General features: G+C 43.7%; 3 long non-coding RNA genes across 9 annotated transcripts; all 3 read right to left on the bottom strand.

Moving 5' to 3' along the window:
• Positions 1–2,638: 2,638 nt before the first annotated feature.
• LOC119322120 lies at positions 2,639–6,115 on the bottom strand. Of its 3 annotated transcripts, none has more exons than XR_005155419.1 (7): positions 5,911–6,115; positions 5,658–5,816; positions 4,662–4,792; positions 4,047–4,176; positions 3,756–3,924; positions 2,885–2,975; positions 2,639–2,723 (listed from the first exon to the last, which is right to left on the bottom strand). It is a non-coding gene; the product is annotated as an uncharacterized LOC119322120 (long non-coding RNA). The 3 variants fall into 3 exon arrangements; XR_005155420.1 differs by having other exon boundaries at positions 4,675–4,792; XR_005155421.1 differs by lacking the exon at positions 4,662–4,792.
• Positions 6,116–16,334: 10,219 nt separating this feature from the next.
• Positions 16,335–20,632, bottom strand: LOC119326629. 5 transcript variants are annotated; one of them, XR_005158088.1, is made up of 6 exons: positions 20,538–20,632; positions 18,834–18,927; positions 18,560–18,716; positions 18,165–18,251; positions 17,756–17,894; positions 16,335–16,391 (listed from the first exon to the last, which is right to left on the bottom strand). It is a non-coding gene; the product is annotated as an uncharacterized LOC119326629 (long non-coding RNA). The 5 variants fall into 5 exon arrangements; XR_005158087.1 differs by lacking the exon at positions 16,335–16,391 and adding an exon at positions 17,218–17,264; XR_005158085.1 differs by lacking the exon at positions 16,335–16,391 and adding an exon at positions 17,265–17,388 and having other exon boundaries at positions 18,165–18,254.
• A 2,030-nt stretch (positions 20,633–22,662) lies between these two features.
• Positions 22,663–25,158, bottom strand: LOC119322514. The gene is made up of 5 exons (XR_005155686.1): positions 25,142–25,158; positions 24,850–25,018; positions 23,979–24,069; positions 23,673–23,735; positions 22,663–22,822 (listed from the first exon to the last, which is right to left on the bottom strand). It is a non-coding gene; the product is annotated as an uncharacterized LOC119322514 (long non-coding RNA).
• Between the last annotated feature and the right edge of the window lie 2,191 nt (positions 25,159–27,349).

Below are 27,349 nucleotides of genomic sequence, written 5' to 3'. Positions count from 1 at the left end.
AACTATAACTTCAAAATGGAAACCGAGATTCCTGAACAAAAATAACAATGTAAGCACAGATAACCATAATTGGTTGTGACTAGTTCTGAATGAGAAAATGGTATGGTTTGGATAGAATCCATTCCACACAAATACAGTTCAAAAGGCAAGTTGGCAACTACAAAAAGAACATGAGAAAACTAAATTCCACCGCCCTTTGGTTCATCTAGAAAATGAACAAATCCACATGACTATCGAGCTAAACTGAATTCTGTATCTGACGCTCCTTGTTCATGTAGTTGACATGCATATGAATTAATTTCTACTATATCTAGGGGCAATTATAGAGAGGTTACAAGGGATTCAAAAATCCGTAAGCTAGATGGCAGCAAACCAATATAATTGCAGTGTGAGTTATCTTTTTTCAGAATAGATTACAGGAAACTTATTGCATCGAGAATGGAAAGATGACGCATATATACACACTCAATGGCGTTGGAAACTGCAGAATTCAACAGCCACACACACTCCTGCTTAACCTTGTCCACGGCACTCAAGGCAATGCACCGTAGAGGTTACCAAGCATCTCCAGACTCTATTTCTCGCCTCACTCGTTCATAGCATTATGGACCTATTAGAGGACTGTATATATGCAGCAGAGCTGTGTATTTGTCGCCATGGTACTACTGCCCTTGTCGACATGCGCATACACAGCTTGCATGCAGTGATTGCTTCAGGGAAAAGCTTAAGTTTTGGTAAGCAAGCCTCCAGCAATTGATGCCAAAGCATGCACTTGTTTGTTTTTCTCTAACCTTTGCACGTTAGTGTGAAGTGGGACAAATACTTGATGTCTGTGTCTCCATGAAAATTTTACTTCAGGACAAGGTTTGTAGGAGTTTAAAGCAATAGTACTACTTACATTTGTGGGCTTCTCCTCGGCGTTTGTGGTGATCCGGCTGCTTCCCTTCCTGCTCAACATTTTCTCCCAGCCACACCCGTGCCACAATTCCATTAACAAGAAGGATCAATGAGCATGCATAACATTGGACTGCATAAACAAAGTTTCAGGTCTCAACTGTCGTCAGAAACAAAGGGAAAACATCAAGCTGATGCCAAGGGAACCCATCCACCTCTCCATCTCACCTCGGTCGTGAGGCGGAGGTCAGAAGAGAGTGGGGAATTGGGAGCAGCTTGGAGGATGCTTCATGGGACAGGAAGAAGCAGAAGTCGCCGTCTTGCTGGAGCTGCTGACGCCGGAGCATGGACGGCGGCTAGCAGTGGTGGTGGAATTCGTGAGATCCGCTGAGCCAGCACAAAGGTCCTTGGATCACTCGTGCACCTGCACATGGGCCACATCAGGGACTAGAGCAAATCGGGGCGCTGGCGCAGAGAGGAGAAGATGGACGAGAGGGGTGGAGGAGACCTTGAGGCGTCGGAGCAGCCGAGCCCTCCCCTCACAAGGAACCGCACGGCCCTCAAGCGAAACCACACGGAGGGGAGGCACCGAAGTCGAGCAGCTTCGTCGCGGGCAACTCGAAGCATTTGACGATGAGCGATGGGTGGCGCTCATCTGCAGAGGCCGTCGCCGATCTGGGAGAGCCATGGCCACCGCCTCGATTGCTCTATCTGGGGCCTGGGTCAGGTGAGTGACCAATAACCCAGATTTATTTTTCTTTGCATTTTCACGGAGAAAAGAGTTCCTTTCCTTTCAGTACAGCAGCTATAACTTCAAAATGGAAACCCAGATTCCTGAACGAAATAACAATGTAAGCAAAGATAACAATAATAAATTGGTTATGACTATTTCTGAATGAAAAAATGGTATGGTTTTCATAGAATCCATTCCACACAAATACAGTTGAAATGGCAACTAAAAAAACAACATGAGAAAACCAAATTCCGGTGCCCTAAGGTTCATCTAGAAAATGAACAAGCGTACAAGACTATCGAGCTAAGCTCAATTCTATATCTGACCCTCCTGGTTCATGCAGCTGACATGCATATGAATTAATTTTTCTTATATCTAAGGACAAATATAGAGAGGTTACAAGGGGTTAGAAAATCTGTAAGTTAGGTGCAAACAAACCACTACAATTGCAGTGTGAGTCACCTTTTTCAAGAACAGATTACAGGAAACTTATAACATGGAGAATGGAAAGATGACGCATGTATACACACTCAATGGCGTTTGTAAGTACAGAACTCAACAACCGCTCACACTCGTCCTTAACCTTGTACACAACACTCAATGCAATCTAGCTACCGCATCTCCAACCACTCTATCTCACCCTACTCGTTCTTACTATGCACCTGTTTGAGGATTGTGTATATATGCAGCAGAACTATGTATTTGTCGCTACAATACAACTGCACCTTTCGACATGCGCATACACAGCTTGCATGCATTGATTGCTAGAAGGCAAAGCTTAAGTTTCGGTAAGCAACCAGCCAGTAAATGATCCCAATGCACACACTTGTTTGTTTTTCTCTGACCTTTGCACATTAGTTTCAAGTGTGACAAACACTTGATGTCTATGCCTCGATGAAAATTTTACTAGAGACAAAACCTTTGGGAGTTTAAAGCAGCAGTACTACTTACATTCGTGTGCTTCTCCTTGGCGTTTGTGGTGATGCAGCTGCTTTCCTTCGTGCCTAACATTTTCTGCCAGCCCCAATTCCATTAACAAGAAGGATAAATGAGCATGCATAAGATTAGACTTCATACACAATGTTTCAGGTTTCAACTGTCATCATACACAAAGAGAAATAATCAAGCTGATGCCAAGGGAATCGATCCACCACTCCATCTCACCTCGTCAGTGAGGCGGAGGTCAGAAGAGAGTGGAGATGACCATGTTGTGGGCACTAGGATAAACAAAGTAGAGGGAGAAGGCCAGGTGCTAACCAACAGAGACAGAGAAGAGGCCACTGCCTCCATGGTTTGGAGCTCGGGACCATCCTACATGAGTCTTTGATAACCAGACATGTGTGTTTAACTGCATAGAAGAAGCGTGCAAAAGTAAGAAACTGTATGAACATGAAGATAAATATCGGGAGACAACTACACGAGCATAAGTAAGAAAAGTTGAAATTTCAAAGCACCTCTGAACCAGATAAGTTAAACACTCTGTGAAACCGATCAAAACAGATGCCACATAGGCCCGTGAATTATATTTCCACCAGAAACCAGGCCCATGATTTAAACCGAGAAATCGATAATAGCACAATTAGAGACAAAACCATAGAATTTTTCGCACAAGACTGAAGCTGAGCTCACTAAAATGAGATAAGCATATGTTTAAAAAATAAGCTTGCTAACTAGATAACCGGCTTACCAATTGCTAAGTGCTTTACAAACATATACACCACATGAAAATCAAGGTGGTGTAGCACTGTTAGTTGTTGAAACCCAACCATTGGTTACTCAACGGAAGAACATATCACCTCCAAATTCAACATGACAGCAAAGAGATCCTGGGAACTAAACAATGGTGGTGCTTATACTTGCAAAGCTGCAGGATGAACAAAATAATGAATGCCTGAGTATTTATATACTCATTACTGAACTACTCCTGTAAAGGAACTAAACAGGTAGTTAATGAGGACTAGACACAACACCATTTTACTTCTTGAGGAAGCTACAGCATGCAATAAACACAAAAATCTAACAAAGAAACAAAGTAAAGAGTTAAACTGAATCCCGAATCGTCCTAGTGGTGAGAGATATTTCGCAGAGCATCCATCAACATGTACACAAGCAGCTAAGTTGGTGCTACCTGTAGGAAGTCCTCGCCAGCAGGGAGATTGATTAAGTCAACATCAACCCGGCCTCACGCATGCAAAGCTTTGATGGCTTACAGCCAGTGGAAGTCGCCGTCTTGCTGGCCCTGCTGACGTCGGAGCATGGACGGCGGCGAGGAGTGGTGGTGGAACTCGTGAGATCCACTGCGCTGTGCCACGTCGGCACATTAGTTTCAAGTGTGACAAACACTTGATGTTTGTGCCTTGATGAAAATTTTGCTTCAGGAAAAAAATCTTTGGGGGTTTAAAGCAGTAGTGCTACTTACATTTGTGGGCTTCTCCTCCATGGCGTTTGTGGTGATCCAGCTTCTTCCCTTCCTGTTTAACATTTTCTCCCAGCCACACCCACCCCTTCCACAAGCTTGTGTTTGATAATGATACATGAACTCCAGATTCCTGAACAAAAAATACAGTATAAGCAAAGATAAGCATAATAAATTGGTCATGACTAGTTTTGAATGAGAAAATGGTATGGTTTGCATAGATTCTATTCCACACAAATACAATTGAGAACAGCAAAAACAAAAGAGGTGAGAAAACCAAATTCCAGTGCCCTTTGGTCCATCTAGAAAATGAACGGATACATGACAGTCGAGCTAAACTGAATTCTGCATCTGACCCTCTTAGTTCATGCAGCTGACATGCATATGAATTAATTTGTCCTATATATCTAGGGATACTTACAGAGAAATTACAGGGGATTCAAAAATCCGAAAAGCTAGACGGATGGCAAGAAACCACTACAATTGCGGTGTTTGTTATCTTTTTTTCAGAAGAGAATGAGATGACATGAAACTTATAACATGGAGAATGTATCAAAAGAAGCCGCATATATACACTCTCAATGGGGTTTAAAACTGTAGAATTCAATAGCCGCTCACACTCGTCCTTAACCTTGTCCACAGCACACAAGGCAATCCACCGTAGAGGTTACCGAGCATCTCGAGCCGCTGCGTCTCGCCTCACTCGTTCCTATTATGAGCCTGTTACAGGCACCTCATGGCTGCTGCTGCTGCAATGGAATGCGGCGGTCAGTCAGGGGAACATCAGTTGATGCTTTGCTTGAAACATCACGAACACAAATCTGAAAATTCAGGTCTGGAAAAGGATGAAGGGTATTGTATCATTTTGGCAAGCAGGTTGTGTTGTCAGGCAAGAAGGGATGCAGAATTCTGAACTGATAAATGCTCTGTTTTCTTCAGGCAATGTTTCTTCCAGATTCAGTATACAAGGATTCAGTAAAGATGGATACACGGACAGAATTAGCAATACAGTAGCAAGAATTCTCAGCGTGGCTTGTGTAAATTCAGCAAACGAAACCATACGTGCAGGACCATCCAAGAACTGGCACAGATGAATGACAATTACGTAGTAGAACAAATCTGAATTATTGGCATGGAAGGAGGACTCTGCACCGCTCTGCAGAGCTCATCACGCCATCTTACTCCTACTACTAGAAGGTAAAACCTTGATTTCACACCGAATTGAACTAAGCTAAACACACGCGTGAGAAGAGAATCTGTAGGACGCCGAGCAGGCGCGATAATCCAATTGATGGAGCCTGTGCTAGGTAATCGACCCCGTGCCGAATCGAGCCGCGACCCTGGCCACAGTGCCACACCCACCCCTGCCACAGTCCCATTAACAATAATCGATCAATGAAGATGCGTAAGATTGGACTGCGCACAGAAAGCTTCAGGTTTCAACTGTCTAAATCATACATTACACAAAGGGAAATCATCAAGCAGATGCCAAGGGAATCCATCCACCGCCCCATCTAATTCTCATGATCTCGCTCATGAGGCCGGCCGCGGAGGTCGGAAGAGATTGGAGATTTGGGGGCGGCAAGGGGAGGGGAGGGGAGGGGAGGGGAGTACCTTGAGCGGCTTGGAGGAGGCGTCGTGGGACAGGAAGAAGCGGAAGTCGCGTCTTGCTGGCCCTGCTGAAGCCGGACGGAGCATGAACGGCGGCGAGGTGTGTGTGGTGGAATTCGTGAGATCCCCTGCACCACGCCAGCACCTAGGGCCTTCGTGCACCTGCGTGAGGACGTACGTCCGCCGCATCAGGGACTAGATCAAATCGGGGCGGCGACTCAGAGAGGAGAAGATGGGCGAGAGAAGGGGAGGAGACCTTGAGGCGTCGGAGCAGTCGAGCCCTCGCCTCACGCGGAACCGCTCGGCCATCGAGCGGAACCACGCAGAGGGGAGGGGAGGGGCGGCTCCTCTCCTCTCCCGGCGCCGAAGTCGAGCAGATTCGCCCGCCGAGGCCGTGGCCGTCGCGGGTCTGGGAGCGCCATTGGCGGCGGATCGAGGTCCGTCGGGGGGAGGTGGTTGGCGCGGGGCGGCGGCTGCGGCTGCGGGAATGAATGAATGAATGAATCGGGGGAAGGGATAGGGTGGACTCTTCACTTTCCTCGTTTCCACTCAACGCGGGTCAATCGCGAGCAAATCTGATTGGTTCATCTTGGGCTCCCACGGATCGATCCCCCGCCTGTATACGATCCCAGCCGCTCGCCAAATCCCGATGCATGCTGCACAAATTTCAAAGCCAACTACTCTACTCCGAGACGGGTGGGTGAGTCCATCCATACATTGCTACCTACTCCTACTCCTTTTATTTATTACAACACAAATTTCAACTACTCTACTCCTATTCCTCACCATTGACAGAGTACGTAGTACTAGATAGACTACCAACCTGCTCGTGCGTGCAAGGTCGGTGCGTTTGGACAAATAAAGATGAGAAATAAAGACGACCATGGACGATACTAGTAGAGATTGAGTTTATATCAAAGAAAACAAGATCCTGATAAGTGACACACGTGTGACACGAGCACATGGCAACTCTGAATATTTTTACGACAAGTTCAATGACATGAGTATGCCAACTTTAGTTGTCAAGCATGACAACTTCCTTTTTGAACGACACGTTTCAGTTATTTGTTGTTGTTTTTCCCTTCGGATGACAACTTTAGTTGTAAAAAGCGTTAGGACCGAATTGCTTTGTGCCACGTGTGACACATATCATTTGCGGAAAAAGTACTAGGAGAGATCGAGATCAAGCCATGGATATGTTGGTCGCTAGCGGAGGCTGATGCGGTCATCGAGGGGCTTGCTTTGGTGTTATAGTGGACATGTTGGCTGTGTTATAATCCGACATGTTTTGGTATACTTCGTCACGTTTCTTCTTGTTACCAAGTGTATCCTCATGTTTTGCTACGTTTCATGATATATATGTATCTCGGTAAAATCTGGACGCAAAAATCTCCAACACATTTAACGGTAGATAAATGCATACATATAGCATGCACGCACGGTACAAATACACCCTCTAATGCTAGCCGCCTACTAGTACAACTACTAACTCGCATATGCTATCGTGGCAGGATATTAATGCAAATCCTCGCTACGTACGTCGACTCTTGGTGTGAATGCAAACAATGCTACGCAGGCGCTCGTCTCGCCAAAACAATACTTCCGTCCAAAGCATTGTTTGGAGTCGCTGCGGCGGGGCGGCAAATTAAATATATATATATAGAGAGAGAAGAGAGATAGAAAAAAAAACAGGGAGCACGCGAGATAGAAAAAAATAGTCAGCGGAGGCCGGGAGTCGCTGCTGCTCTTGCCTCGCTTCGCTTCGCTTTTTTTTTCTCGCGTGGTCGACTTGACACGTGACGCCATCGAAACGGGAACAACTTCTCTTTCAAAACTCAACCTTGTTCTTTTTTCCATTTCCATCCCCGCAAACAACATGTTCTTGCATACGAGTCCCTAACATTTTGCACCCAACACCCTAAACTCTTTCTTTTCTTACAAACAAGGCCAAAATTTCGACAAGTTGTGCGGAATTTCGCCGGAAATTTCGGCAGCATAACGCGTTTTTTCTAGAAGAAACGAATCCACACCATCACTACAACACCGCTCCACGGCCATGTCCTTCCGTTACCACTATATAGTTGACAGCTGCAGGCCGATCGATCGAGCTCAAGCATGCATGGACGACTTCATCTCCTGCTTTTGCCCGCCCATCTAAAATGATCAACTCTGAGAAAAGACAGAAACAACACCTCTTAACAACACACAGCTTCCCTTAAAAAACAACACACAGCTTCCCTTCAAAAAAAAAACACACAGCTTGGAGGTGGCGCATGCTGCATGAGAAATTGCTTGGTATTTGCCCAAAAACCATGAATGCCATCAATTATGATAATTTTGAAATTACTCCTACACTTGTACAGGTGGCAGCCAGAATGTTTCTATCAGAAATATTTAATACTGTAGTTGGAACCACTTGTACCGACTAAACAAATACCCACTGGTGTTGGTTTAATAAACACAAACTAATGCAGATTAATTATCGTTACGAATGATCTAAACTACGTCCTTCTACGTAGTTTCAAACTTTCAGTACCACTTGACATCAAAGATGATATGATCAGAAGGATAAATGGATATGCATACTAGTGTTTGTCCCAATCAGTTTGTGAGAGCTCAAAAATTAAGCAAGCACAGTGTGTACATGAACCGCACTGCTAATTCATTTCTAATAAATAAAACCACATGATTTTTTTTCACTCAAAAGTAATGTTGTGTGAACCAAATGAAACGGTTGTTTAGATAGATCTGGTATCAATCAAAACTACATTGGCCTTAGGCCTCCAACCAGAAACATATCACTTGCTATAGCAGGTACATAACATAAGGGCCAGGATCCCATAGCTAAGCCAAAACAAAATCAAGTTGCCAAATTAAAATCTTCCCATTTGCACACTTGTTCAGACCTTGAACATTCTGGCAATTATCTTGTCAAACATTTCTATTCCCAATAAACTTAGTTGTCTTTGGAGGTATTCGTAAGTGGAGTATAATTCATTTCTGTAACTCTAAAACCACAATTATAGTACTGTTACATGTTGTAAGTTGTTCTAACAGTGCACAATTCTCTTGTATAGTATCTCTCTTTTAATTAGCAAAAATTTGGTTTCAAAGGGGGGTTTCCCGTGAATAAACATACTCGCTATAATGAGTTTGTGAATAAAACACATGCCGGCTAGCCCGTTATGGTCGAATGGACATACCTACATATCTCATCCTGAGTTTTAGTGGTGTCGCTTGGCCGGCGGTTTCATCTCCGGTTCCATGTCTGGTGCAACCATCCGCATTACCAAGGGTGACAAAACACTATAGTCAGTTTGAGTACGCCATGCAAAGATTTTCTAATAAGATTAGATCGGGAAAGGGTGTGCTCTTACAGAGACAAGCCTGACCTTGCGGAGGAGAGCTACGCAGCAGGCACGTGTATGTCCAGAGCATCGACGACAGGGTGTGGATCATCTCCCGGCATCTTGTGATATGACCGGCTGCTGCTGCTGCATGTAGTCCTTGTGTGTTGGATTAAGGAGAAAGGAGGGGGTGCGGCAGATGCAGCTTAGTCGACGCAGGAGGAGCAAGAGGAGAGGAAAGAGCACATGGGCGGCCATTTATAGAGGAGAGGAGATCATGTACGGCAGCGATGAGAGAGCGAGCAGCGCGGAGAGACGTTGGATTGGAGGCTGATCCGTGTGAGGCGCGCCGGAGCCAATGGATCGACAAGAAAGGGATGCAGGAAGTAATGGGAGAGGGGGTTGATCCGTGTGAGGCGCGCCGGAGCCAATGGATCGACAAGAAAGGGATGCAGGAAGTAATGGAAGAGGGGGTTGATCCGCGTGAGAGGCGAGGGAGCCAACGATCGACGAGAACTGGAGGGAGAGGAAGTAATGGAGGAGGAGGTGAAGCGATAGCAATTAAAGACGGAAGGTTGCATAGGTTTTTGGGAGCGAGAGGATTTCGAGGAGGTTTACTAGGATGGCTTGTTAAACTTGCTGATAAGAGGCTACTAAGTACGGGCCTCCCTCAAATCACGCTAGGTAGTTTAGTTTCCATATAGTATATTACAATACGTACGTGGGATGATTTATTATTTCCTATTTACGTCAGGTATGTTCTGAATCCTGTGTTAGTCCCGTCAGATCCCTCTCTGTTAAGTTGTGATGAATCACATCAGATCTCTCTGTCAATCCCTGATTAATCATGTCCCTTCTCTCCCCAAACAAACCTACATTGCATCCGCTTCCTATCAAGTTACTCGGAAAAAAACACATGGATTAGTCATAACAAATAGATGCTACGTTAAAAGATTTGTATACATATATATTAGAGAAGATAGCAACGACCACTTGTATACAACAGATAGGTACTACGTACATCGATTCAATGTTGTCTTCCAATTAAGGAATCCAGATGATCAGAACAACCTAGCTAGCTAGATCACATAATAATTAAGATGACACAGATTATCCTGAGCTTTCTTCTCAAAGGAGTTCGAGCAGTAGATCAAAAGTCCGAGCTGGTGTGCACGGCGACGGCGACAACAGACCCGCAGTACCATGTCAAGCAGGACAACAACCAGACAGGCTGCTGGCTGATGGTAAATAATCATGTCTGTGCTCACAATCACATACACACAAACACAAGGTGAAGGTAAACATATGTAGATGCCCCCAGTTTCTTTTCTAGTGGTAAATTTGAAAGCACCTGGTTGTTTTTCAAGAATCACCAATAGTTATCATGATTTCCATGCATCAGTCGTATCAAAATCACTCATTCATTAGCCATCAGATTTCATTGACATAAAAAATCATCATCATTTTTTGGCATCACAACATGCTAGAAAGGTACAAGGACACATGAGCCAAAATGACAGCCAATCAATCCAATCTGTTTGCTAACCACTAACTCCTTGCTGCATGATACAATTCAAATCAAATTTTACAATGGTGGTACATATGTAGCACTCACAGAGACTATACCAATATCGCCATTCAATCCAAATTTTACAAACTCCCAGGAACAAGACCATTCGGCCCACACCCTACAGACAAGGAAAAATTAACAACAAAATGCCTATCTCTAAAGATCTCTTAGTCCATACAGTAGCTTCGATACGTCGAGTGAGTTCCCCCTGCCATCAACCATTCGACCGACATACAACGGTGAAGGGAAAGATTAGCAGGTCTTTTTCCTTTTTCTTCACCTTATTTCTCAAGTCCTGCACATCAAAATGCAATGCATGGATTAAGAAACCAGAGCAACTTCACAAAACTCAATGTTTTATAGTGGGTGATCCCAAAAAGACACTAGACAATCTCACACATAAGTGTTGGCTGATACTACCACGAGACAATGGTGACAAGAACAACATGCTCTTCTCAAAACCAAGGAGAGGAAACCAAGATACCGATCCATTATACATAACTTAGTGAAAAATAAGGACATATTGACATAAGCACCCCAAGTATTGGCAGTGCCGCTGGGGCATAATATTTCACAAACTAGTGGCATGGCTTTGTATGGAAAATAAAATTATTAGGAGCACACTAGCACTTTCAAAAAGCAACGTATCAAGGAGGTTCAGGAAAGATTATAGGAGCTCTTAATATGATCCTACAAAGAGAAGATCATAAATGAACCCCATGAAAATTATTCTCTACTTTACTAGTTGCTTTGGCACTGACAAACACGCCATATTGAGCCTAACCCTTTAGCAACAGTAGCATGGAGCAGAAAAAGGCCTAACGCGCACTGCATTACAAGAGAACAACTTGATTGATATGAAAGATCATCATGGTCAAATGATTTTGGTGGCTGGAAGACCACGACCACAGATCCCAACACTAAATCAAGGTCTCAATGGCCGGCACGACAGTGAGAGAGACGAGAGCAAGGATTCACCTGAACCAAGAAGATGTGTAAGACCTCCTCCTTCAGCCTGTGACATCCAGGGTTGTTTCCCTTCAGCAGCTCCTATCATATTCAAAGAAACCACCATGTCAGACCTCTCTCTAACGAACACAACACAAAAGAGACAAAATACATAAGCAATAAAGGTTCAGGCTAGATAAACACTATGCACCACCCATACAGTTGGTATTATAATACCTGTTACTCCACAAAAGTTTAAGCAATCATAATATAGACCAAACCAGAATTTATTTTAAAACAAAAGTTGTGCTCTGGAACCCATTCAACAATGGAGCATCCCTCATCATCTAAGAAACAAAAATGGCACAGCACCTGCACGACACATGCCTTCTTAAAAAGGTCGGCATGCTAGTGCCTCAGATCACGATTTTTTGCAATACTTCACAAAAGAGATAACCACCATCCAATGCAACCAACATCAATACTAAACTCAGTAGATGAAATTGCATCAGTAGGCTAGCCTAGAATGCAGCGAGGAAATTGATTGGAACCTGCCTCGATAGAAGGGTATTTAAACATAAGACACTCTTTTAACAGATCATTTGTAAACATCATCATCACCTTTTAAGATGGGAGATACTCGCTACAACGAATTTTCTACTTCAAGCTAGGCAACTTGTTCCCAGTTTCATCAGTCAATACTTTTAAGATGGGAGATACTCGCTACTATGAATAGATAGAGAATCTCATCTCAGCCGACTGATCCCATACACAAAAATGAAATACAGAGGAGCCCAAAAACAAAACACAAGTAACTACCTTTTGTTTGTTTTCTCACATTAGTTACTTGTACACTAGTATGGAACAAAACAAATAAATCAAGTAGAAGAAAAACCTGACCCGAGCAACCTTGCTACACTGCAAAGTCTTCCACTCCATGCAATCGTCGAGATCACCGCCAAGGCTGGCACAGTCGAACAACGCGTTCTGTTGTTGCTTCTAGCGGCAGATGTAGTGGAGCCCGAGGCTCCCAGACCACCACATCCGTCCTCTCCCCACGATGTGCTGCTGCTCAAAGCTCCATTTAGCATGCCACCGTGTCTTGTTGTAGAGGCATGTAGTAGCGCACCACCAACCTCACCAGGTGCAGGTACTATAGCAGCTACTCGCTAATGATGATGGCGTTGGCTATTTGCATGACGAGGGCTGAGCCGCTCACTGTCAACGATGAGCAATGTCACCGTGCTCTTCGGGCCTAACAGTCGTACATCCCTCCTGCTATCTAAACAACACAACACAAAAAAAACTGCCGAGTCAGGTCTCTCATGAACACAACACAAAACAAAGACAAAATATATAAGTGAGATAGGTTCAGGGTAGATAAACATTATGCACCACTCGCACAATCGGTAACATCAACTAAACCATAACGGTACATATGACCACAAGGAGAGTTTATTGCATAGTTTGACTTAATAGAAGACAGAGTTTATTTTCTACAACCATCAAAATCATCGTTTTTAACACTAGTTGCATCGAGAGCACAAATATAACGATTACCTAATAATCTACAGTAACCAATAAACTAGAGATCTTATTGTTTGTCTCTGAGCATAATAAGTGCCTCAGGGTGCTATATGCATTTGTGGCAAGAAAACAAAAGCTTGTAGGCATGAACCGCTGACTTAAAAATGATTCTATGCATGGCTCCTTATGTCTTTTAGGCACTAAGAAGTATCTGCATACACGCTTTCTTCTATCTCCAATCAAATTGTGGTTGAGAACAGAACGCAAACACTTAGATAGCCATGATAAATTTATTCGCTTGAAAATCTGTAAGGATAATACATACACATGTGTTGACAAATCTCAGTTTCAAAATGAATTGTTAGTATCGCCAAGGGTAATACATGTGCATTGCAACAGATATAAACAAAACTAGATCCCCTCAAAAAATAAAAAAAAATAAAAATAAATAGAACTAGATCCTAGACTTTTGATTCCCTTTGGTCTTGTGTGCATTGCAACAGAACAGGTATATCAACATTAAGAAATTTCTGAACATGTGCACAAGGGTGGGTATGTATGTTTTTCTCCTGCACAAGTGCAGAGCAACATCAACTTGAACCAGGAGAGCAACCTGCAGGAACATTCAGCTAGAATGAAACAGAGCAACCAGAATCTCTATCTAGACCAACAAGATGAAATTGGGACTTCTGACTCTCAGGCACCAAAATAAAGAAATGCAAATGACCATTATTCATTTCATCTACCACGGCTCGATGGCCATGCATGGGGACAGAGGGCGTGAGAGAGAGTGAAGGAGAGGAACTAGGTTTACCTATGCCAGGACCAAAGAGGAAGCGGCCACCGGAGGGGCAGCGCGGGAGGCGTTGGAGTGAGCGACAGAGCAGGCAGAGCTACTTCGCCGGCCAAACTAGTGTGGGATGACACCATGGTCCCGGAAGGTGCGTCCAGCAAGAATGCTACAAATGTGAGCGGAAACCAAAATGATTTGTACTGATGGCAGGAAAACTAAAGAGATGGTTTGTCAACCATTTGGATAGCCCTAAAACAAAATTAATCCACGATATTAAGGGAGATGGGAGCAAAATAAAATTCAAGTAAGCATGGATTAGATGGCACAAATATTGATTAGAAGGTGAAATCTGCCCGAGCACCAAGAAAAATCATGTTTTTCTTTCAATACACAAAAACAAACACCAGCAGGCCAGTACCAAGATTTGGGATCCAAAAAACTAGCAAAAAATATCCAATAGCAATGACCCAGTTGTACAAGTAAGTTTCCACTACCTCAACAAGTATCAAGTGTCATAGAGCTTGAGAGAGAGCAGAGAAGAGGACCAACAGCCACCGGAGGCGTCAAAGTAAGTGCCGGAGCAAGCAGAGCTGCTTCGCCGGCCAAACTTGTGTCGGATGGCGGTGTCGTGCCAGAAGGTACGCCCAGAGAAAATGCTACAAATGTGAGCGAAAACCAAAATCATTAGTACTCAAAGTAGGAAAACTATAAAGATGTTTTTTACAAAACATTAAGATATCCATAATATATAGATGCTCAGAGCTTTTCAGCAAATAAAAAAAAGAAGCAAACGAGGTTTTGTTTTAGTAAATGTCGGACCCAACTAGTAGACTAATAGCCAATAGCACCATGTTGTTTCCAATCAAATTCGGTTGAAGTATTTTAATTCCCTATCCTTGATCTTTAAGTACAATTTCACGTAAGTTAATTCAAAATAGAAGTTAATATGTCAGAAAGATGCCCCAGCAGGTCGGCTCCATTTTATAAACTGCACTGTACAGACTCTTAGAAAAACATATAGCATATCTATGACTAGAATCAAAAGGGATAAAAAAATCAAAGACCAAACATGATGCTAATTAGCACCGAACTACAAGAGACCAATTTCAGTAAAAAGAAAGATCATAAAAATCACATACTTGTGGTGGCCAGAAGACCACTACCACAGATCCGAACATTAAATCATCGACTCGATGACCGGCACAACACTAGCCGACGCTCGATGACCGGCATAAAACAAAAAAAGTTGATAATTCTTATTGTTTCGTTACTTATTCATCAAAAAGAGCCCGCCTATTTACATATCTTTCAAGTACTATACAAAAGAAATGTATATGACCTTTATTCATTTCAAGTGGGCATGCAGAGAATGAGATGGAGCATAGTAGAGGAACCAACGGCTTATCTATGATCACATCGGTGGTCTTCTCATACGGGATCGCTCTGCCCTCTCGAAGTTCAAACTTCCAGCAATGGCGGATGTGAGTCCACGATCTTCAGTGACCACTCCGATTCCTCCAACATCATCCTCATCATTAAGTCAGGTCCCTGGGTACACAGGAACAAGATTAATTGAAGGCCAAGTAAAATGGTAACAGAATGATGATCAGGAGCAAACTATAAAGGACAATACTGCCAGGCAACATTTATTATGATGGGCATTTTCAGTTTGGAGGACAGCGAGCTATATATGAACACAATAGCTAATGAACAACAAGCTATACAGGTCATCATTTCTGTTGACAAGCTCCTAGAGAGGACATCAAAAAATTCTTCAATTATCAGGGTACAAGATCACTTTTACTATACTAAATAAACTACATTGCCATCAAAAATTTCAGGCACTTGATATACCATTACCTGGGAAATCATTCGGTCAAAAAAGGTTCATAAGGTTGGATTCATGCACTTATTGATCAACTAAAGGTTCATTTAGTCATAAACCTCTGTTAAGTCCTATTGGGAGACAAGCAACAGTGCCGAATGTAAGATTCCAATCACGTGTGGAATCCAAAATGAATAACAAAGAATACTACTGACGTGTGAGATCAAATATACCCGAGTGCCATGCATGCTAGAAAATTATCTACTATTCAATGACTTCAAGAGAGCACACATACATGCACATTGATAAAAGAACAGACACTGGATGTCATGTTTATCCTTCTAATGTGCTTTCATATTTTTCAATGATAAATTGATTATGACTGACTGATGCTAGTACAAATACTCAGTTAAGCTAGCAAAGTATGGTTTACATAGTACCTTGGGTGTTCTTCATGAGTCGAGGCTGATCCTGGAGGCCACCGGGCAGAGCATATCATTGAAGCCTGGAAACAAGAACACGAATGATACTGGTATTAGACGCTACCAACATCAACATGGTGCAGAACTGAAATTAGCTTGGCAGAAAGAACTGGCTGAGCAACCGAGTCCATGACTGACCCCAGTGTGATCCAACTTAGCGTCAGGCTTCATCATGGTGAGTCGTCTCATGGCCTGGCCCGAGTATGTGTACCTTCTTGCGCAGCATTACATGTGCAAGTACAACACTGCAATACAAATTAAACCTCCAGATTAATGATTAAACCAGAAAGAATCTTATATGAGAAAACACAAGATATTGTATCCCAAAATCCGAGAGTGATGATTATACTAAGAGCTCCAAGAGGAGTGAACGTAAACTTGTCCATATTACTGGAAATTATATAATCGTTTTGATTAACTCAAACCATAAACTAACTACCAATCTAGTCTATCATGTAGTTGTCGAGTGATAAATTCCTACTCCATCATGATAAGTAATTGAGCAGGACAAACAAAGCAGAGGACATTAGAGGCAACGTAAATTGACCAATAGATTATTGACATGAATCAAGGCAAAATGCTTAACCATGAATAAGATTAAGTGAGTGGGATAGCGTGAAAAATTGGATGCACTCTTATAGATGCTATATTCAAACCTGACCATATTAATGAAATCTTTTTGATTTATTCAAACTGTAAGCTAACTATTGGATTTCTTGGATCAAAGAGATGTATCAACTTACATAGTCACATGAGCAAAAACAACAACAGGCATTACATATTATCCACAATGTATAATTTTGACTAGATTCATTTCCAACATAAATAAAACAAAATCAAGAAAGCAACAGGTCAGACAGACAGACTTGACCCCTATTTTTGCAGCTGCAGCTAGTGAATAGACCTGAACCTTGGGACAAGGTTGTTCTCCTGACCATATTGTACTACTAGATTTTTAGCTCAAAATACAAACGTTGCATCATAGTTTTGTTACCTTAAGAGTTAGTATTACACTCCAAGATGGGAAATCCCATGAACCTCAACAGTAGACACACTATTGTTTACAAACGTTGCAGCTCAGTCAGCGAGTGAGTGAGCAGAGGGAGATGAGATGCTACCTGCAGGGAGCAATTGCCGGCAATGGTGAGGTGGACGACTGCAAAGTTGTCGGCATCTTTGATGGAACCGGATTCAGTAAGAAATAGAACAAGGAAATTGCCCATGCCCCTTGATGGATTAATGCTGTAATTTATCCAAAATGATGGTCATTTCTTATTTATTCAAACAGTAGGAGTAGTTGCTGATGGGCATGGCCTGTTTTATTTTCTTGATGAATGAAACAATCCTTGCATGTACAACAACAAAGTTTTGAAATTTGAAGAAATTTAATAAATGCTGGAGGCGCACGAATACATGTCTCTTGATTTGGAAGACAAAGCAAACGAATAGCATCTCTCAGTACGAGCGTGCATGCCTCCTACAGAGCCATTTTCTAGTTTCTAAGCATTCAACAATCATGAATTCATCCCATCTCTGAGTCTTAGACCAGAAAACAACAAAGATTAAGAAAGACAAGAGTAGCCAAAGGAAAAGGACATCAGGGACTCACCTAAGTGGTAGGTAACCCAGGAGGCAGTCATGGGAGCCCACCACCAGGGTTACGGGGCGACAAACTAGCCATCTTGTCGGCACTGGAAGAAAGGCAGCACACCACCGTCGTTGGAAACCCACCCTTCAGCTATGATCTCCTATAATATTAAAAGAACCGAGTCACATATGTGCATATGTGCATTCTACTCATACGCCATCATAGATCAAATGATTATCATATCAGTTCGACAATTCAATCTGCAATCATGTTGCTAACTTCTATTGTTTTGCTACTTATATTCATAAAAAAAGCCACCCCTACTTACATATCTTTCAGTACTATAAAAAAGAAATGTATATGACATTTATTCATTTCAAGTGGGCACACAGAGCATGAGATGGAGCACAGGAGAGTAATAGTGGCATACCTATGTTTATCTTTCTAGTGTGCTTTCATATTTGTGTCAACGATGAATCAATGACGTATCACAAACCAATCCTTCAGATCAAAGCACCTGCTAGAAAACGTGTGTACTGAGCCATCAGAAATCATCCTCGAACTAACACTGCAGTAATTGGATTTGAAATTCACACCACAACTAACTGAAGGTGTGTTGTTCAAGGGAAATTCACAATTCAGTGGGGGCAGATGTTAGGATCGAGTTAGTATCGAGACATATGTTGGCCAAGTAAAGATTCATTTATAAATAGAACCCTCCGAGGTCTTACTGGGAAACATGCCAAGTGTAAAATGTAAAGAGTAGTGTAGAAACCTAACAATGAATCGCCAAGGGCAATACAGAGAAGCCAGACTAAATATTACCAAAATCGAGTCAAATTAACCTATATATCTGAGGGGTACTCTCCAACGATCATAGCTTGTTTATCAAATGTGATCAATATGTGCGCGATAGTCTAGTCGAATCAGCGCTCGACGACCAGCATCAAGGAGGCCACATGGCAGAGCATGCCATTGAGGTCTGGAATCAAGAACACGAATAGTACTAGTATTAGTCACTACCAACATCAACATGGTGAAGAACTGAAATTAGACGGACAAAGAGAACAAGCTGAGCAAGCTAGAGTCAGTGAATTACCTAGTGTGATCCAACTCCATGATGGTGAGCGGCTCGGCCGCGAATGCCAAATATGTGTAGCTTCTCGGCAGCATTAAATGTGCAAGCACAACCACTGCAATACAAAATAAACCCTTATAGATGCTATCTTCAAATCTGTCCAGATTAATGGAATTGATTCGATTTATTTAAACTGTATGCTAACTATTGGATTTCCTGGATCAAACAGATGTAGCAACTTACATAGTCCCATGAGTAAAAACAATGACAGGCATTGCATATTCTTCACAATATAGAATCTTGACTAGACATACTCATTTCCAAAATAAAACAAAAAAATCGAGAAAGCAACAAGTCAGACCGACTTTTCTCCTGTTTTTGCAGCTACGGCTACTGACTAGACCTGAACCTTGAGAACAAGGTTGTTTTACTGACCATATTGTACTACTAGATTTTTCCTGACCATATTATATGTGTACATGTGAACCAGATAGATATTGCTTGTAGGAGTACACCATAACAGGGCCTACTGAGATAACTTTAATAGCCAGACCTACCGAGACATTTGTTGGGCGAACTTTTTAAAGACCAAATGCAAAAAAGCAATCCAAGTTTGTGTGTGTGTGAGTCTCTCTCTCTTTCTCTCTCTTAAACAATATTACTACTCTCTTTTTGCATACGTTCCATCCATCCATGTGTGTACAAGTGAACTGGGGGAAATTATGGACCATATGAACAGAACAACATGAAGCCATGGGTGGGAAAGGTTTAATTATCACCATGCTGGACACGGTGTACACCATCGATTGACGACCACCAGAAGGTAGATGACGCATTCAGTAAGGACAGAAGGTTGCTTGCCGACCACCACAACCAGATGTATGTGCACCATGCCTGAAGTAGCTACAACGAACCCCTGTCCAGAAGCACGATCGTGAAGAAGGGGAACGGGCGGTACAGCAGCTCGGAGGGAGAGAATCCCAGGACCGAGATCCGGCGCGGACGAGGAAGAGCAGCATCGGAGGGATCAATTGAACAGCTAGTTAAAATAACAGGAGATATCAGGTCAGCTAGTTGGTGCAACATATTTAATACAGAAAAATGAGATATTTGAAATCTCAACATGCCCTGTTTCGACATATTTGGATTGAACATGTTCAGGCTAAGAATTTATGTTGGATGTGTAAGTTAAATGGCAATAAACCACTATAATTGCAGTGTGAGTTATCTTTTTTCAAAAGAGATTACAGGAAACTTATAACACAGAGAATGGAAAGAAGACGCGTATATACACACTCAATGGCGTTCGAAACCGAAGAATTCAGAAACCGCTCACACTCGTCCTTACCCTTGTCCACAACACTCAATGGAATCCACCGTAGAGGTTACCGAGCATCTCCATCCGCTCTATCTCACCTCACTCCTTATTATGGACCTATTAGTGGAGTGTGTATATGCAGCAGAACTATGTTTGTTGCCACGATACGACTGCACCTGTCCAACATGCGCATACACATTTTGCATGCAGTGATTGCTTCCGGGTAAAGTTTCTTAGGTTTGGGTAAGCAACCAAGCAGCAATTGATCCCAATGCACGCATTTGCTAGTTTTTCTCTAACATTTGCACCTTAGTTTCAAGTGTGACAAACACGTGATGTCTGTGTCACGACGAAAATTTTGCTTCAGGACAAAATCTTTGGGACTTTAAAGCAGTAGTACTACTTACATTTGTGGCCTTCTCCTTGGCGTTGTGGTGAGCGTCTTGTTGCGTGCAGAGATCCAGCTGCTTCACTTCCTGCTTACATTTTCTCCCAGCCACACCCGTCACAATTCCATTGACATGCATAAGATTGGACTGCATACATGCTCTGGCCAAGAGACTCAAGGGAATCCTCCACTCCATCTCACCTCGCTGGTGAGGCGGAGGTCAGAAGAGAGTGGAGAATTGGGGCAGCTTGGAGGACACGTCACGGAACAGGAAGAAGCGGAAGTCGCAGCCTTGCTGGCCCTGCTGACGGCGGCGAGCGGTGGTGGTGGAATTCGTGAGATCCGCTTTGCTGCGCCTTGCCAGCACCAAGGGCGTTGGATCTCTCGTGCACCTGCATGAAGACATCAGCCGTATGAGGGACTAGAATAAATCAGGGCGGCGTCGTAGAGAGGAGAAGATGGGTGCTAGAGAGGGGGAGGAGACCTTGAGGCATCGGAGCAGCCGAGCCCTCTCCTCGCAACTGTATTTCCATTGTGTTTTCGCAGAGAAGAGAGTTCCTTTTCTTTCAGTACAACAACTATAACTTCAAAATGGAAACCGAGATTCCTGAACAAAAATAACAATGTAAGCACAGATAACCATAATTGGTTGTGACTAGTTCTGAATGAGAAAATGGTATGGTTTGGATAGAATCCATTCCACACAAATAAAGTTCAAAAGGCAAGTTGGCAACTACAAAAAGAACATGAGAAAACTAAATTCCACCGCCCTTTGGTTCATCTAGAAAATGAACAAATCCACATGACTATCGAGCTAAACTGAATTCTGTATCTGACGCTCCTTGTTCATGTAGTTGACATGCATATGAATTAATTTCTACTATATCTAGGGGCAATTATAGAGAGGTTACAAGGGATTCAAAAATCCGTAAGCTAGATGGCAGCAAACCAATATAATTGCAGTGTGAGTTATCTTTTTTCAGAATAGATTACAGGAAACTTATTGCATCGAGAATGGAAAGATGACGCATATATACACACTCAATGGCGTTGGAAACTGCAGAATTCAACAGCCACACACACTCCTGCTTAACCTTGTCCACGGCACTCAAGGCAATGCACCGTAGAGGTTACCAAGCATCTCCAGACTCTATTTCTCGCCTCACTCGTTGATAGCATTGTGGACCTATTAGAGGACTATATATATGCAACAGAGCTGTGTATTTGTCGCCATGGTACTACTGCCCCTGTCGACATGCGCATACACAACTTGCATGCAGTGATTGCTTCAGGGAAAAGCTTAAGTTTTGGTAAGCAAGCCTCCAGCAATTGATGCCAAAGCATGCACTTGTTTGTTTTTCTCTAACCTTTGCACGTTAGTGTGAAGTGGGACAAATACTTGATGTCTGTGTCTCCATGAAAATTTTACTTCAGGACAAGGTTTGTAGGAGTTTAAAGCAATAGTACTACTTACATTTGTGGGCTTCTCCTCGGCATTTGTGGTGATCCAGCTGCTTCCCTACCTGCTCAACATTTTCTCCCAGCCACACCCGTGCCACAATTCCATTAACAAGAAGGATCAATGAGCATGCATAACATTGGACTGCATACACAAAGTTTCAGGTCTCAACTGTCGTCAGAAACAAAGGGAAAACATCAAGCTGATGCCAAGGGAACCCATCCACCTCTCCATCTCACCTCGGTCGTGAGGCGGAGGTCAGAAGAGAGTGGGGAATTGGGGGCAGCTTGGAGGACGCTTCATGGGACAGGAAGAAGCAGAAGTCGCCGTCTTGCTGGAGCTGCTGACACCGGAGCATGGACGGCGGCTAGCAGTGGTGGTGGAATTCGTGAGATCCGCTGAGCCAGCACAAAGGTCCTTGGATCGCTCGTGCACCTGCACATGGGCCGCATCAGGGACTAGAGCAAATCGAGGCGCTGGCGCAGAGAGGAGAAGATGGACGAGAGGGGTGGAGGAGACCTTGAGGCGTCGGAGCAGCCGAGCCCTCCCCTCACAAGGAACCGCACGGCCCTCGAGCGGAACCACACGGACGGGAGGCACCGAAGTCGAGCAGCTTCGTCGCGGGCAACTCGAAGCATTTGACGATGAGCGATGGGTGGCGCTCATCTGCACAGGCCGTCGCCGATCTGGGAGCGCCATGGCCACCGCCTCGATTGCTCTATCTGGGGCCTGGGTCAGGTGAGTGACCAATAACCCAGATTTATTTTTCTTTGCATTTTCACGGAGAAAAGAGTTCCTTTCCTTTCAGTACAGCAGCTATAACTTCAAAATGGAAACCCAGATTCCTGAACGAAATAACAATGTAAGCAAAGATAACAATAATAAATTGGTTATGACTATTTCTGAATGAAAAAATGGTATGGTTTTCATAGAATCCATTCCACACAAATACAGTTGAAATGGCAACTAAAAAAACAACATGAGAAAACCAAATTCCGGTGCCCTAAGGTTCATCTAGAAAATGAACAAGCGTACAAGACTATCGAGCTAAGCTCAATTCTATATCTGACCCTCCTGGTTCATGCAGCTGACATGCATATGAATTAATTTTTCTTATATCTAAGGACAAATATAGAGAGGTTACAAGGGGTTAGAAAATCTGTAAGTTAGGTGCAAACAAACCACTACAATTGCAGTGTGAGTCACCTTTTTCAAGAACAGATTACAGGAAACTTATAACATGGAGAATGGAAAGATGACGCATGTATACACACTCAATGGCGTTTGTAAGTACAGAACTCAACAACCGCTCACACTCGTCCTTAACCTTGTACACAACACTCAATGCAATCTAGCTACCGCATCTCCAACCACTCTATCTCACCCTACTCGTTCTTACTATGCACCTGTTTGAGGATTGTGTATATATGCAGCAGAACTATGTATTTGTCGCTACAGTACAACTGCACCTGTCGACATGCGCATACACAGCTTGCATGCATTGATTGCTAGAAGGCAAAGCTTAAGTTTCGGTAAGCAACCAACCTGTAAATGATCCCAATGCACACACTTGTTTGTTTTTCTCTGACCTTTGCACATTAGTTTCAAGTGTGACAAACACTTGATGTCTATGCCTCGATGAAAATTTTACTAGAGACAAAACCTTTGGGAGTTTAAAGCAGCAGTACTACTTACATTCGTGTGCTTCTCCTTGGCGTTTGTGGTGATGCAGCTGCTTTCCTTCGTGCTTAACATTTTCTGCCAGCCCCAATTCCATTAACAAGAAGGATAAATGAGCACGCATAAGATTAGACTTCATACACAATGTTTCAGGTTTCAACTGTCATCATACACAAAGAGAAATAATCAAGCTGATGCCAAGGGAATCGATCCACCACTCCATCTCACCTCGTCCGTGAGGCGGAGGTCAGAAGAGAGTGGAGATGACCAGGTTGTGGGCACTAGGATAAACAAAGTAGAGGGAGAAGGCCAGGTGCTAACCAACAGAGACAGAGAAGAGGCCACTGCCTCCATGGTTTGGAGCTCGGGACCATCCTACATGAGTCTTTGATAACCAGACATGTGTGTTTAACTGCATAGAAGAAGCGTGCAAAAGTAAGAAACTGTATGAACATGAAGATAAATATCGGGAGACAACTACACGAGCATAAGTAAGAAAAGTTGAAATGTCAAAGCACCTCTGAACCAGATAAGTTAAACACTCTGTGAAACCGATCAAAACAGATGCCACATAGGCCCGTGAATTATATTTCCACCAGAAACCAGGCCCATGATTTAAACCGAGAAATCGATAATAGCACAATTAGAGACAAAACCATAGAATTTTTCGCACAAGACTGAAGCTGAGCTCACTAAAATGAGATAAGCATATGTTTAAAAAATAAGCTTGCTAACTAGATAACCGGCTTACCAATTGCTAAGTGCTTTACAAACATATACACCACATGAAAATCAAGGTGGTGTAGCACTGTTAGTTGTTGAAACCCAACCGTTGGTTACTCAACGGAAGAACATATCACCTCCAAATTCAACATGACAGCAAAGAGATCCTGGGAACTAAACAATGGTGGTGCTTATACTTGCAAAGCTGCAGGATGAACAAAATAATGAATGCCTGAGTATTTATATACTCATTACTGAACTACTCCTGTAAAGGAACTAAACAGGTAGTTAATGAGGACTAGACACAACACCATTTTACTTCTTGAGGAAGCTACAGAATGCAATAAACACAAAAATCTAACAAAGAAACAAAGTAAAGAGTTAAACTGAATCCCGAATCGTCCTAGTGGTGAGAGATATTTTGCAGAGCATCCATCAACATGTACACAAGCAGCTAAGTTGGTGCTACCTGTAGGAAGTCCTCGCCAGCAGGGAGATTGATTAAGTCAACATCAACCCGGCCTCACGCATGCAAAGCTTTGATGGCTTACAGCCAGTGGAAGTCGCCGTCTTGCTGGCCCTGCTGACGTCGGAGCATGGACGGCGGCGAGGAGTGGTGGTGGAACTCGTGAGATCCACTGCGCTGTGCCACGTCGGCACATTAGTTTCAAGTGTGACAAACACTTGATGTTTGTGCCTTGATGAAAATTTTGCTTCAGGAAAAAAAATCTTTGGGGGTTTAAAGCAGTAGTGCTACTTACATTTGTGGGCTTCTCCTCCATAGCGTTTGTGGTGATCCAGCTTCTTCCCTTCCACAGCAATGGGAGCCACCCGCCCATGTCCTCGTTGGGTCGTCAATGGCTTGCTGTTCATCATCGCGGGGCTGATCATCGCCATCAGCCTCGTCCTAATCTTCGTCTTCGTACCCGGCGACACCTTCTACTCCATCGTCATCGACTCCGCCACCGGCCTCGACCCGCCGTCGCCCACCGACTTCTCGCTGGCCCGCCCCGAGTTCAACCTCACCTTCCGCGTCACCACCGACGGCCTCACGCGCACCGTGTGCGTGGACGCTGGCATCTACGTGGAGGTGTCCTACCGCTGCGTCCCGCTCGCCGCCAGCCCCGCCACGCCGCACCGGATCTGCGTCGCGCCGAGGAAGCAGAGTGACGTGCCCATGTTCGCAAGGGGAGCCCGCATCCGCCTGCCGGGGTACATGATGGACAGCCTCGCGGCCGACATACGGAGCGGGGTGGAGGCGTTCGGCGTCACGCTCAAACAGTCCGGTGGTTATCTAGACGGCGAGGCCGTGGCAGAGTGCGGGGCTAGACGGGTCGGGGACGTCGCCGCTAGGTGCCATACGTGGGACACCTGCCCCGATGGGGACCCGTCAAGGAGTGCTCCAGACTCTGCTGCTGCCTCCCCAAGGAGTACTCCGGATACTGCTGCTTCCCCAAGGAGTACTCCGGATACTGCTGCTTCTCCACCTTAATTAAGAAGAACGCTCAAGATCAACAGACAAGATGCGTTATGGATTTATTACTAGATTTGTCTTAACGATTTTTAGTTAATTTTATATTGCTCTTACATTTACACATATTGGCAATGCATTCACACATTTTCTTTTATTTGTTCATGTTTGTTAAACGAGATTTACTAACGTGTTTACCATCAAGACGTATCTCAATCCTTATGTGTCACCTATACATAAAAACTAAGCTATTCGTCTAATCAAAACAATCATCACAATTTTGTTCTTTCGCAAGTGATATTTTCATTGGTTAATTAAATAAATATATCAAAATGCAAATATTGAAACAAATACTTGCAAGAAAGATCCATGATAAGCTGATCAAAATTTACAACTAGATCCTACTAACCACCAAGTCAAGTTGAGCCATGGACCAAAACAAGAGAAGAATCCCACCACACGACACAGATAAATTGTGCTAGTAGATTTACATTCCCCGACAGCGTATGTCTCTCTTGTGTAAGAGCGCCTAAATCTGGTACCGGCGATCCCAATGGTTCTTTAAGTGCAGTGGGCCTTCGAGCAATCGAACCGGAAAAATGGGTCGAACCTCTGTTGATGGCTGGGGAGAGGGGCCGTCGCCGCTTAGTCAAACTGGTCCGTACAACTTCGATCTCCCTCCGCTCCGGTCAAATCAACCAAGCTTCCCTCTGGTTGTCTCCCACCGTTCCAAAGTCCAAACTACGAGCAGCCGAGCAGGAGGACCAAGACGCCCGAAGGTCACCTCTGATTACACATTTTTTATCTATTGATTGGTGCCTTTATTGATAAAATATGTATTGTTTTAATTACTTAGAAAACCGACAATCGAATTGGCGGTCCGACCGGTAAAAACCTGAACAAGCAACCTAGTTCGATGACCGATTCAGTTTTTTAAACTATATGCCTAAAAAGGGCATGAAAAGTGGGTGGAGAAAAAAAATGGGCACAAAAACCGATTTTTTTTTCACGAAAAAGCACCGTATCGAACAACACCCCTATTTCATGTTGGGGGAAAGGAGGGGTTTGTGCCCTTTTGGCATGAAATAGGGCACAACTGCTCCAACAGCATCCCTAAAATTGTGTGGCTGTGGCTGTGAGCGTATCGGGGTCAGTGGCGGGATCAGGAGGAGCCGGCCATGGTGCATGGTGACCGGTTGGTGGGCAGATCGGATGGTTTCTGGCCGCATGAAGGCGTCTGGAATTTTCCTCGCATTTTTGGCCGCCATCGAATTGCCCAAAATTTACCGCACGAGAAGCCTATTTATAGGTGTGCCCACTTTATTTTTTTTGCAAAAAAATTAGGATTGGGAATCTATTGGAGGCCCTTTTTTGGCCCTTAGCACCCTAAAAATGTCACGTGCCCTATTATAGGGCTGCAGTTGAAGATGCTCTAACATATAAATGACCGACTTGCAGGGGGCACGGTGCGCCTGGAGCGCGTGATGCCTTTCGCGAG

Source organism: Triticum dicoccoides, chromosome 6B, assembly GCF_002162155.2.
Source record: "Triticum dicoccoides isolate Atlit2015 ecotype Zavitan chromosome 6B, WEW_v2.0, whole genome shotgun sequence".
Lineage (NCBI taxonomy): Eukaryota > Viridiplantae > Streptophyta > Magnoliopsida > Poales > Poaceae > Triticum > Triticum dicoccoides.
This window is presented reverse-complemented; position numbering and strand designations above follow the sequence as displayed.